The sequence below is a fragment of the Rutidosis leptorrhynchoides genome, chromosome 4, assembly GCF_046630445.1.
Source record: "Rutidosis leptorrhynchoides isolate AG116_Rl617_1_P2 chromosome 4, CSIRO_AGI_Rlap_v1, whole genome shotgun sequence".
Lineage (NCBI taxonomy): Eukaryota > Viridiplantae > Streptophyta > Magnoliopsida > Asterales > Asteraceae > Rutidosis > Rutidosis leptorrhynchoides.
The window spans coordinates 500,962,281-500,977,285 of NC_092336.1; positions in this window are offsets into that span (position 1 = coordinate 500,962,281).

Below are 15,005 nucleotides of genomic sequence, written 5' to 3' on the forward strand. Positions count from 1 at the left end.
TTGAATGTAGTTTTTACATAATATCATACAAGCATGAACTCCAAATCTTGTCCTTATTTTAGTATGCAACAGCGGAAGCTCTTAATAATCACCTGAGAATAAACATGCTTAAAATGTCAACAAAAATGTTGGTGAGTTATAGATTTAACCTATATATTATCAAATCATAATAATAGACCACAAGATTTCATATTTCAATATACATCCCATACATAGAGATAAAAATCATTCATATGGTGAACACCTGGTAACTGACATTAACAAGATGCATATAAGAATATCCCCTATCATTCCGAGAAATCCTTCGGACATGATAAAAACGAATTCTAAGTACTAAAGCATCTGGTACTTTGGATGGGGTTCGTTAGGCCCAATAGATCTATCTTTAGGATTCGCGTCAATTAGTAGATCGGTTTACTAATTCTTAGGCTACCAAGCAAAAGGGGCATATTTGGCTTCGATCATTCACCCATATAATGTAGTTTCATTTGCTTGTGTCTATTTCGTAAAACATTTATAAAACTGCATTTATTCTCATCCCAAAATATTAGATTTTAAAAGTGGGACTATAACTCACTTTCACAGATTTTTACTTCGTCGGGAGTAAGATTTGGCCACTGGTCGATTCACGAACCTATAACAAATATATATATATATATATATATATATATATATATATATATATATATATATATATATATATAGTGTGTATGGTTGTTCCAAATAATATATATACATGGGTCGATATGATATGTCAAAACATTTGCATACGTGTCTATGGTATCCCAAGATTACATAATATATTAGAATACATGTATAATGCAATATAAGTTAGCTAGGATATGATTTTTATTAAATTGTTACAATATTTCCCGTAGCTACAACAATCAAAAAATATCCAATCTTGTTTTACCCATAACTTCTTCGTTTTAAATCCGTTTTCAGTGAATCAAATTGCTATGGTTTCAAATTGAACTCTATTTTATGAATCTAAACAGAAAAATTATAGGTTTATAGTCGGAAATATAAGTTACAGGTCATTTTTGTAAGAGGTAGTCATTTCAGTCGAAAGAACGACGTCTTGATGACCATTTTGAAAAACATACTTCCACTTTGAGTTTAACCATGATTTTTGGATATAGTTTCATGTTCATAAGAAAAATCATTTTTCCAGAAGAACAACTTTTAAATCAAAGTTTATCATAGTTTTTAATTATCAAACCCAAAACAGCCCGCGGTGTTACTACGACGGCGTATGTCCAGTTTTACGGTGTTTTTCGTGTTTCCAGGTTTTAAATTATTAAGTTAGCATATCATATAGATATAGAACATATGTTTAGTTGATTTTAAAAGTCAAGTTAGAAAGATTAACTTTTGTTTGCGAACAAGTTTAGAATTAACTAAACTATGTTCTAGTGATTTCAAGTTTAAACCTTCGAATAAGGTACTTTTATATATATGAATCGAATGATGTTATGAACATCATTACTACCTCAGGTTTTGTGGATAAACCTACTGGAAATGAAAAAAATAGATCTAGCTTTAAAGGATCCTTGGATGGCTTGAAAGTTCTTGAAGCAGAATCATGACACGAAAACAAGTTCAAGTAAGATTTCCACTCGAAATAAGATTGTTATAGTTATAGAAATTGAATCAAAGTTTGAATATGAGTATTACCTTGTATTAGAAAGATATCTTACTATAAATAAGAAAGATTTCTTGAGGTTGGATGATCACTTTACAAGATTGGAAGTAAGCTAGCAAACTTGAAAGTATTCTTGATTTTATGAAACTAGAACTTATAGAATTTATGAAGAACACTTAGAACTTGAAGATAGAACTTGAGAGAGATCAATTAGATGAAGAAAATTGAAGAATTAAAGTGTTTTTAGGTGTTTTTGGTCATTGGTATATGGATTAGATATAAAGGATGTGTAATTTTGTTTACATGTAAATAAGTCATGAATGATTACTAATATTTTTGTAATTTTATGAGATATTTCATGCTAGTTGCCAAATAATGGTTCCCACATGTGTTAGGTGACTCACATGGGCTGCTAAGAGCTGATCATTTGAGTGTATATACCAATAGTACATACATCTAAAAGCTGTGTATTGTACGAGTACGAATACGGGTGCATAGAGTAGAATTGTTGATGAAACTGAACGAGGATGTAATTGTAAGCATTTTTGTTAAGTAGAAGTATTTTGATAAGTGTCTTGAAGTCTTTCAAAAGTGTATGAATACATATTAAAACACTACATGTATATACATTTTAACTGAGTCGTTAAGTCATCGTTAGTCGTTACATGTAAATGTTGTTTTGAAACCTTTAGGTTAACGATCTTGTTAAATGTTGTTAACCCATTGTTTATTATATCTAAAGAGATGTTAAATTATTACATTATCATTATATTATGATATATTAATATATCTTAGTATGATATATATACAGTTAAATGTCGTTACAACGATAATCGTTACATATATGTCTCGTTTCGAAATCATTAAGTTAGTAGTCTTGTTTTTACATATGTAGTTCATTGTTAATACACTTAATGACATGTTTACTTATCATTTATCATGATTAAACATAGTGTAACAATATCTTAATATGATTCATATGTATTTAGTAAGACGTTGTTATAACGATAATCGTTATATATATCGTTTCGAGTTTCTTAATTCAATAAACACAATTTTATGTATATAACTCATTGTTAAAATACCTAATGAGATACTTACTTATCATAATATCATGTTAACTATATATATATAATCATATATATGTCATCATATAGTTTTTACATGTTTTAACGTTCGTGAATCACCGGTCAACTTGGGTGGTCAATTGTCTATATGAAACCTATTTCAATTAATCAAGTCTTAACAAGTTTGATTGCTTAACATGTTGGAAACACTTAATCATGTAAATAACAATTTCATTTAATATATATAATTATGGAAAAGTTTGGGTCACTACATCTGTCTTCCTCTTTCAGCATTTGAAGTTCTTCTGTTGTTGGTTTGTATTCATTAGCCATGAGTGTATCTAACATTTCAACTTCATTAATTGGTTCAGTTCCTTCTCCTAAAGAACATTCTCCTGTTCCTTGTAATTCTGGAAATTCTTGTAACAATTCTTCATGTGATTCTATAGTTTGAACATAATAACATGTATCATCTGCAGATTGCGGTTGTTGCATGGCTCTATCAACAGAAAAGGTAACACTCTCGTCCTCTATACTTAGGGTCAGTTTTTTTTTACGAACACGTCTATTATTGCTTTAGCCGTGTTTAAGAATGGTCTTCCTAATATGAGAGGAACTCGAGAATCTTCTTCCTTGTCCAGAATAACAAAGTCTACTGGAAATACTAAAGCACCAACTTTAACTAGCATGTTCTCCATTATCCCTCTAGAATATTTTACTGATCGATCAGCTAGAATTGTATGCTTATTCGTGTTGGTTTCAATTCTCCAAGGTCTAGTTTAGCGTATAATGAATACGGCATTAAATTTATACTAGCACCTAAGTCTGCCAATGCTTCTATTGAACTAAGACTACCCAGAAAACATGGAATTGTGAAACTTCCTGGATCTGATAATTTTTCTGGTAGTTTATTTAATAGCACTGCATAACAATTAGCATTCATAGTAACAGCCGAGAGTTCTTCCCTTTTTCTTCTATTTGTGATTAGATATTTCAGGAATTTAGCATATCTTGGCATTCCTGAAATCACATCAATGAAAGGAAGATTGACATTTATTTGTTTAAACATATCCAAGAATTTGGATTGCTCGGCTTCAAGTCTTTCTTTTCTCATTTTACTCGGGTAAGGAAGCGGTGGTTGGTATGGTTTAACATAAGCCTTTGCCTTAACTGTGTTATCTTCATTAACCTTTTCAACTACCGGTTCTTTTTCCTTATCTTGCTCAGGCTGTGGTGCCTGTGTAGTAGGAATAGAGTCGTCAGAATTTACAGGCATTTCAGGTGGTTTAAGTTTAATACCACTTCTTGTGGTAATGGCTTTAGCTGTTTCATTTCAGGGGTTAGCATGTATCGCTAGGTAGACTCCCCGATTTTCTTTCACCTATCAACCTTGCTAGGTTGCTTACTTCTTGTTCCAGATTTTGTATAGAAGCTTGTTGATTTCTAAATGCTTGAACATTTTGTTCATTAGTTTGTTTCTGAGATGTGAAAAATTGAGTTTGAGATTCAACTAGCTTCGACATCATATCTTCTAAATTTGGCTTTTTATCATCGGTTTGTGGTGGTTTATTTTGAAAAATAGGTCTTTGCTGGTTATAAGTATTATTAGATACTTATTGATTGCAAGGACCTTATTGGTTGTTGTATGGAACATTTTGGTTATAATTCTGATTTTGATTGTAGTTTGGTCTTGGCGGTTGATAATTATTTTGATAATTATTTCCAGGCCTTTGGTTCATGTATGAAACATTCTCTCTTTGTTCCATTGTTTGTTCAATACTGAGACAATCTTTTGTCAAATGTGGTCCTCCACACTGCTCACAACTAATTCGTATTGCGTGAATATCTTTAGTCATCTTCTCCATTCGTGTCTCGAAAGCATCTATCTTTGCGAAAATGAAATCAAAGTCATGGCTATAATAGGCTCTAGCCGCTTTAGATGAACGAAAAATATTTTTTTCTTGATGCCACTCATGTGAGTGGGATGCTGTATTATCAATAATTTTGTGAGCTTCAGTTGCGGTTTTCTTCATAATGGAACCACCAGCTGCTGTGTCGATGTCTTTTCGTGTAGCAACATCGCATCCTTGGTAGAATATTTGCACTATTTGATAAGTGTCTAAACCATGTTGAGGACATCCTCTCAACAACTTTCTGAATCTTGTCCACGCCTCATATAATGTTTCATTTGGCTTTTGCGTGAACGTAACAATTTCTCCTTGAACTCTCACGGCTTTAGATGCCGGAAAGAATCTTTTAAGAAATTTCTTAACTAAGACATCCCATGTATCAATCGCCCCTTCAGGTAACGATTCTAACCAATCCTTGGCTTCTCCCTTTAAAGTCCAGGGAAATAACATGAGATAGATCTGTTCATCCTCAACTTCTCTGATTTTAAATAGAGTACGGATCCTATTAAAGGTTCGAAGATGTTCGTTTGGATCTTCTTTTGGCGTACCACTAAATTGGCATTGATTAGTTACCATGTGTAGGATTTGTCCTTTGATTTCGTAATCTGGTGCATTAATGTCTGGGTAAGTAATGGCATGACCTTGGCCCGTGCGTGTGGCTCTTATTCGGTCTTCCATACTTAGAGGTTTCTGATTTTCCATGATTGAATTTGTTGAATCTGAATCACTAGAGGATTCTGATTTAATGGTTTCTTCCTCGACAATCTCTGGTTGTATGATTTGTGGTTCAGGAGGAATAATTAGTGGTTCAGGATCTATGAATTGTCCCTGAATATCCTCCGGGTTCTCAATTATAAGGTCAGGTTCGAAAAATGGATTATCGGAAATTTGAATTGGAGTACTTGGTCGACTTGATGATGATTCTAAAGAAAAATCAACGGCGACGATATTGGCTAAATGTCTTGATCGAGTTACAGGTGGTGAACGTATGAAAGGTGGTGAACGTTTTGCTCGGTACATTCACTGAATCTCCTATTGGTTATAAAGATAGACTTTTCTGATTTTGCCCACGTTTTGAATAGCCAATAGATGCAGCAGGTAGCCAGGACCCTTTAAATCGGAAGCCCACAACTCGCCACTAACAAATCCAACTATTACTACGAACCAGAAAATTTGAATGTCTATCAATTTAACCGCTTAAAATAATTTTTCGTCGAAGTTTAAAGAAAATAAAAAGTCTAAGTCCTAAAAACTAGAGTTTAGAAATGAGAAAGAAAAAGCGCGTCGAAAAATAAGAGGTCGAAAAACAAACGTCGAAAAACAAATAATAAGAAAGTAAAGCGTCGAAACTTAAAAGTCTAAAAACTTAAGAATAAAAAGTTGCGCCTAAAGGTATTAAAGCTTAAAAGAAATTCTATATCCAAAACAGCAATAACTTAATTAGGCACTAAAATCTATTTAAAACTAAAGCGATAAGCGACGTCGTAAAATTCTAAAGCGTCTAGATCTTAATCTAAAGAAAGAAAAAAAAGCACTTAAGGAATTTTACGGCAAAGCCTAAAAATCTAGAAATATAAAATAACTACGGCAAAAACTAAGCTTAAAACTAATTACGAACGATAAATATACAATTATTTAAAAATATACAATTTATAAAACGAGACAAAAAATGATAAAATTACTTATTTTTATAAAAATATTATTTTTATATTATTATTTTATAAAAGTATTAATTTATATATTAATAAAACTACTTAAAACTTAAAAATACAAATTTAATTAAAAACTAAAACTAAAATATTAAATAACTAAACCCTAATTTAATTAATTAATTATAATTATTATTAATAATCAAACCCTAATTCTGTCGTACTAGGTAACAGACCTGTCAGAGGACCTCATACGGTCGCATGAGTTTTATGAATCCTGGCCATGTGATCACATGGATATGGATACCAGGCCTGAATGTTGGGCTGCTACAGTGATCGGCCCGTTTACTCTTTTAATTTTTTTTTTCTGAGTTTAATATTTATAGAAAATAATATGTAATTTAAATAAAACTTATATTTTTTTTTAAAAAATTACTTTAGTTTTTATAACTTTTGACAAAAGAAATAAAAAAATGTAAACTTTTTAATTTAAACACTTAAAAATATAGATATATATTTTTCTTTTTTATGCTTTTATATTTTTTTAAACTTATATATTTTTACAAAAATAGCTTAAAACTAAAAAATTTCTTTTTATATAGCGTTTTGCTTTGGGGTTCCCCGGCAGCGGCGCCAAAAATACTTGATGTGTGCGAGGGGTAGTACGAAATAGATACAATTTACACAAGTTATTTATTTATTTATTGAATGGATATACCTAAACCTTGCTACAACACTTATAGGCAGTGTACCTAATCGTAGAGTAGTGTAGTTTTTAGTAAGTCCGGTTCGTTCCACAGGGAGCTTTCTAAGTTTAACGCTATATTTATTTTAAACTATATTTGTATATATATATATATATATATATATATATATATATATATATATATATATATATATATATATATATATATATATATATATATATATATATATATATAAGTAGTATTATTATTATTATAAAAGGGGGTTTTACCGTTTAGTGACCGGTTTGTCGATTTTAAGTTCTAATGCAAAATATTAAATATAACTTAATTTAAAGCGTAAAGTAAATGATGATAAATAAAAGTACGATAATTAAAAGTGCGATAAATAAAATGACAATAAATAAAAGTGCGATAAATAAAATGACAATAAATAAAAGTGCGATGAGATATAAAATAAAAGAATTATGCTTATTTAAACTTCCGTAATCATGATGTTTGACGTGTTGAATTTAATTTATTACCATGGGTTAATTGTCCTTTGTCCTGGATTATTCGATATGTCCATCTGGTTTTGTCCATAATAGACCATCGGTCATAATTATAAAGTGCGAGAGTCTTCGCCAAATTAACCTTATACCCGAAGTCAAATATTCTAACTAATTGGGGATTTAAACCGTAACAAGGTCTTAAAACTTTGTTTAATGAATACACCAGGTTATCGACTGCGTGTAATCCAAGGTTTTAATACTTTGTTAACAATTATACCAATTACCCTTGAATGTAATCCACCTCTGTTTTAATGAGTCCAGTGACTATTAATCCATCCCCGTGTTCGGTCAAATGAATAATTATTAGTATTTATAAATATTCCGCCCACCGTACCCAGTCAAGCGCATATGGTTAAATATAAATACCTCAAATTATAAATCTCTTTATTAAATCAAAGAGATATCATTTAATTAATATAAAGCCCATTAATAGCCCATAGTCCAATTTCCACAAGTGTCGGTCTTTTGTCCAAACCCCAATTATGGTCCAAAGCCCAATAACCCAGTCTTAATATTTAGTCCAACATCACGATTATTTCGGCTTAAATAAGCATAATAATAACTTAGCTACGAGACATTAATGTAAAAAGGTTGAACATAACTTACAATGAGTATTAATAGCGTAGCGTTACACGGACAGAGTTTCAACTTACAAACCTTAAAACATTCGCTACTATAACCTTATTATTATTATTAACTTAATATTAAAATTATAATTAAAATATAAATATAAATAAAGACGGAGAGTGAATAATGATATTGATGAAGGTGTAAAGAATTCGTCCAACTCGTTGGCTATTTATAGGACCTGACCAATAATTTGGGGCCATACGATCGCATGGCCTGGGTGTGTTATTCCCATGCGATCGCATGGTGTCTGGCACCAGCTTACATTCTTTTGTTATCTTGTTTGCTGACATTTTATTTAATAATATAATATATATAATTTTATATAATTATATATATATTATATAATATTCATGTGCATAGTTAACTTGTAATTTTAGGCCCGTTGCGTCGTGCGTTGATAGTTGGTTCATGACCCGGTTCAAGATTTTTGAACGTCCTTTCGTACGATTTAATATCTTGTAATTTGCGTCTTGCGACTTATACTCTTGTAACTTTGAGACGTTTCTTATCAATAAATTGAACCACTTGGATTGTATCTTGTACATTTGAGCTTTTTGGTCATTTGCGTCTTCAAATCGTTGATTCTGTCTTTTGTCTTCACCTTTTATTATTTAAATGAATATCACTTGTAAATAGAACAATTGCAACTAAAAGCTTTTCTTTCTTGAAGGATAATGCTATGAAATATATGTTCGTTTTTAGCATTATCAGCATCTCCTTTCACAAGGTCAGAATGTCTTCTACTGATGCTCAGCCATACCCAAAGACTTGGGAGTCGCCTCAAGACATATCGTATTACTACTTGCTACACGCACAACTCGACACGAGACCCAGATTTTATTTCTAGAAAGGAACCTAACGACGTTACCTGAACCCGAATATTTTAAAGAAATTTCGGGACACTTGGGCATTGATGCATGACCAACGGAACCTACGCACCCACACCGAGAAACCATGAGATTAATTATGTAGATTTTGTTTTGAAATAGCATAGATAAAGCACTGTTAGATGAAATTGAGTAAAACTTGAAGTGATCACGTTACATTGACCATATAGAACTATATTGAAATGAACGTACGATTTAGTACAATATAATGACGCCAGGCCAGAGTGATTATATTGAAGTAAATCATGCAGAAGTCCCAATGTTACTGTATAAGGAATATAAAGTGATTCAAAGGAAATTTTGGTAGGAACCACTTGAGTATACGCATTATGGTCTGTTGGAGCACTTAGCCCAGATACTGTACAAGGAGGGCCTTGATTGCAGAATTGATAACTCGAAGATTTGTTATAGATATAGACACCCTGGACACTTAAGGAAAAAGTTCTCAAATAGGAAAAACTTTGGACTTACTTGCGATAGAGCAATCGTTATCTCAGCTATGGAGACTCGCATGGATCCTGATTTTAGTTAGGGTACGTTTCATCACAACGTTTTATTGTCTCAAAATTGTTTAATACTAGATCGATAGAAACCTTATATCTAAGAACCTTAGTGTTATGACTAATAAGCCATTAACAACCATGAGAGTTAAGTATTCTATAGGACAAGCCAATGGTAAGCTGGCAGAAATAGAGGAAAAATTTGAGGTAGTACCTTAAAATTAATAGGTGGGTCATTGGAGATGACCTCATGCCAACAAAACTTGGAAGTTTTAAAGTAGTAGTTGGAAAGGATTAGTTACCTACGCACAAGCAGATGTTATCTGAGAAGATTGATAGAATTTTTCACGGTAGTATAATAAGATTTGTTGGAATGAACCTTAAGATTAACCTAACACCCATCAAGTTAGGAAGCTTGATGTAAAAGTTGGTATGGACTTTAGGATTAACCTAATACTCATCAAGTTAGGAAGCTTGAATGAAATAGTTGGAACGGACTGGCTTTCAAGGATGAAAGCAAAAGTTATTTATAGTGAGAAGATTATTCGTATACCTCGCGAGAATGGTGAGCCAAAGGCCATCTGGGTTACTTCAACAACCCAAAATCCCACAATGGAAATGGGAAGGAATAACAATGGATTTCATCACAAAGCTACCGAAAATGGTAGGCAGTTATGACACTACCTGGGTTATTGGTGACCGTCTCACCAAAACTGCTCACTTCCTAACCATGAAAGAAACCGATACAACAGACAAACTTGCATAACGATACATAAAGGAAATTGTATCCCGTCAATTCAGCGATTCAAATTCTATATTAAGGACTACCCAAGAATCTTATTTGATACTCATTCTTACGCGACTCTAAATCCTAATTTATTCTGAGAGATTTATTATTTGATGATAACCACACCATCATCCTTCTTACTTCGATATTAGTCATACCAGTTCAAAATTTTCCAAAATCAATGGGTGGTTAGTTCTCACTCTCATACTCTCCCATTCGTATCTCACTTATAAGCAACAACTTCACACTTAAGCATTTTTGGTCGAAGGACTTATGCCCTACTAATAGTCATCAACCACATTTAAATTCAATAGTTTTTATTACCTCAAATATCACCCGAAATTTTCAAAATCTTTTACTCAATCCTCATCAATCTTTTTCCAACTTGTAACCTCCGAAGTATGAAAATTTTGTTTGCCAAAATTTTACTCACACTATTTTACTGTGCGATCCTCTCAAAGTTTTATAAAAATAAATTTATTTGCCATTCGTGCAAATTTTTGAAATCGTATATGTTATATAAAATAAAGTAAATAATTACTTATTTTTTACTAAGACATATGAAATTTTACTTTCACTTTTACAAACCAAATCTTTTATTTAAAAGACATTTTACTTGGAATAGTACATGTTGTTCATAACCCTAGTTTACTAAGAACTTCGTTTCTTTTATTACATTGTCACCTTAAACAATTTCTATAAAATTTTCGTTGCTTACTATATAAACTTTTTTTTCGTTGCTTATTCGTATCCAAGTCATCATGAAGACTGACAACCGTCGAAATTGAGAGATTCATGTGTGCGTGTATGTGATGAAGGCACTTACTACCACGTCATGCAGAGCCTCCGGGCATCCACTAACTCTTAAACCATTCAAAATTTCTGCGTTACCCCAGGAATCTTATTTGTCACACCTGTCGGAGCGATGCTCTTCCTTACGTAGCTCGAAGTCCTGACTTATTCCAACATATTCTCATCTAGCGATATTAACACCATCAGTATTCCGACTTTAATATTAGTCATAACCTGTTGGCATTTTGCAAAGTCAAGAAGCGATTAACTTCTCATCCTCGTGCTCTATCCTTCATACCTCACTTTTTTAGCAACGGCTTCGCACGTGAACATTTTTGGGCCAAAGACTTAAGTCCTGATAATCATCAAAACTACATTTAATTCATTAGTTTTCATTACCTAGTAACATGTCAACCGATGATTCAAAGATTTTTCACTCGACCTTTTTTAACTCGTAACCTCTGAAATGCGAAAAACTATGTTTATCAAAAATTTTACACATTGATTTTTACACGTTGTTTATTTGTGCGGTCCTCACGAGATTTATGGACAAATGAAAGTAATAAAATTTTTCTGTCACTTATGGGAATTATAAAATCATATATGTATGTATATAATTTACCCTTACTTATTCTGGTTAGTACATACTAAGTTATGCCTGCAAATTATTTAAAAATCTCTCCTTTATCGAGTTATTTAACTTAAGTCAAACAGTTTTGTGCAAAATGGTACACGTTGCACATACTTCTAAATTTACTAGGAACATCGTTCCATTTATGTTGTCACATCAAACGTTTAAAGGTTTTCAAAACTTCCTTGATTTATTTTATTAAAGGTTTTCGTATTAGACTACATCATGTATGGATCACACTCCTTCTCGCCCTCCATTGGGGATGAAGCTTACTATTAAGATCTTTATTAAAAACTCTTGAGCCACTTTGGATGGCAGATTTATAAAATTCGTTAGGAAGTCTTCGCGCTCATAAAATGTTCCTTTAAAGGTTAGACATGGTAAAAACGCGGGCCGATAAATCAGTTTTTTGGGGTACACTCGGTGGTCACCCCATGGTAGGAAAGGCACTAGTTGGGTTTTTACTCTCAATATTTCACGACTAATCGCAACCCCCTCATAAACATCATCTATGAATCGGTATGTTGAGGTACAAGAAATCATTTTTGAGATGCTTTTCACTTGGAGTAAACCATTCTTTATGACCAAGGGTTCACGTATCTTCTCATCCGCGCATCCCCTCAAGTATAAGGATAAATTCAGATCAACCCGCTCGAAGAATTCACTCTCGTTCAAAGATCACACCTTTCGTGCGATTTTCTTTCGAAAAGGTAATATAGGATACTTTAAGAATCTATGAATCTTGTTATCCTCTTGGAAGGGACTGCTTAAAACGTCTATAACACTGATGTGGTTACTTTATATATTTCTTCCTTCGTTGGTTGAAACTATATGTTGTTCTAGTTAATGATAACCATAACTTCAACATGTAACTCAAAGGATAAAGTTACATTATGGAACTGTGCTTTCATTCCATCCAAGGATAAGTTCACACGCAGGATGTTGTGATCACCATGTTTTCCATTCTATCTGTCAGCTTTGTATTGCGACATAAGCGCTCAATATTTTAGATGAGTTTGGTAACATTCATGATGTATTTCATACATCCAGCTTACCGAAGATGCCTGTAAGGCTAAAAACATAATCTTTCCTTTTGTGGATATATATTCAGACGACATACTCATGTTAACCAGAAACGAAATCAATTTGTTGATCTCTTAAGATAAGAGACTTAATCAATGGCATATACCTATTCTTACTTTTATACGCCCAAGTACCTTTCAAGGTAAATAGCTCACTTCTGAGCCCACGAGTCCCTCGAAACTTTGATACGCTCCTTCTTCTGCAAATACGGTACCATTGTTAGTCACTCCTCAAAATTTCGGGTGGAAATTTTCTTTAACAGGTGGGTAATGTAACGACCCGACTTTTTTGACTTATATTTGTGCTTATTACTTTCACGAAACTGCATATTTGTGCGTACTGAGCTATATTATACTCTAGGATCTAACTACATGTGAATTACTTTCGTTTATATATTAAAACGTGTCATTAAGTACGTAGGTTACTTAACTTGATCCTCGAATGGCTTTTACGACCGTTGGTGTCACTTGACGTTTGAAACGAGCTATGTACTTGGTACACGTTTAACTTTAGTCATAATTGGAATATTATGACTTCGTAATACTAATTGTTACTTTCTAATAACAATTACTTGGGTTATTGGATGCTTAATTACACTTAGTAATTTTACTAGAACACACTAGTTAGTCTTGTTGGACTTTCTACGTTGTTGGACTTTAGCCCACCCTACTCTAGTTAGTGGACTATTTAATTAGCCCAATTATTAATGGATTATGACCCATTTATATGTAAGACAAATACCCATTTATATGTAAGACAAATACCCATTTATAAGAGCCAACATACTAGCATTTTTGTTCACCATTATCACTAATGTTGCATGGGATCCCAACATAAGCACCAACTTTAGACCACCATTAACCAAAAAATAAAAGTTGTCCCCCACCTCGTCCCCCATAAACCTACGGCCTCCCTCCCCATATTTCCCTATAAATACCACACAAACCTCACCCATTTTACACTTGATCTCATTCACAAATTACACACACTTACTCTCTAATTCTCTCTCTAGTCTTTCTCACTTTAAAAAGTGTAAGTTTTAAATTTTCTTCTTCTTCTTTTTCTCTTCTCAAAGTCGACATCATCATCATTGCTAGGACCCCGAAGTTGTATAGTGTTAATGTGAAATAAGTTTAAATAAAGGTTCCTTAGAAGAGGGCTATATAAGGAACGTAAGTAGTCCTAATTAGATAGCCATTGCATTGTAACTGAGTTCTAGAAGCTGTGGAATGTAATTTGTACCGGTTCTCTCTCTTACCGAATCTCCTTCTCACCTACCGAATCTCATTCTATCTTATCGTTTTTCTCAATCTCAACATGATCTGACCTATCATTTGGTATCAGAGCAAAAGCTTTTAGCATCGATCCGAATATCGTGTGAATCTTCATATCACATTCAAACCGAATCTTCTTATCTTCATCCAATCTTCATACTTATCTTCAAATCTTCAAATTAAATCTTCATAGCTTCAAAGTTAAAAATTTACCGAATCTTATTTTTCCCTCTCATCACTCATAAAAAATAAATACAGAATCTCAAATTTATCTCTCCTGTTACTACAGTACATCAGATCTATTATCTCTCACCTGACATATACAGTATACCGAATACAGAGATCATCGATCTCACCTCTCTCCTCAATACAGTAACCTGAAAATATATACATCGATCTATCTCTTCAAAAATATATACATACCGAATCTGAATCTTATATATTCATACTTCATCTTCACTGATCATTATCATCAATACTCTTCAACCTCAGATAATCTTCAAACAACAACAACAGCACGAACTGTAGTCAGAATAATATTCGAATCCTATTCATCATCATCTCAAAACTTGAAATCTTCAATTGATGATTCTAAAATCAAATTGAGGCTGGATTCACGATCCTAAACAACAACATAATCTTCGTCATCTTTCAGATCGTGTAAACAACAACAAATTTTTCATATTCCTCGTTCTTCACAGATACGATCAGTTTTAGTCTCGGATTCATTCGAAACTTGTTTAACGAAAAGTAAAATCGCAGAGTTATTGAAAATTACTTCGTGATACTCTCTGTAAAATATCAGATCCTAATTCTTCATATTGAGATCTAATTTCGAAGTCAAAGTTTAACATAAAAAGTCAACAGAAAGTTCTAGAATCAAATTCGTGCGAGA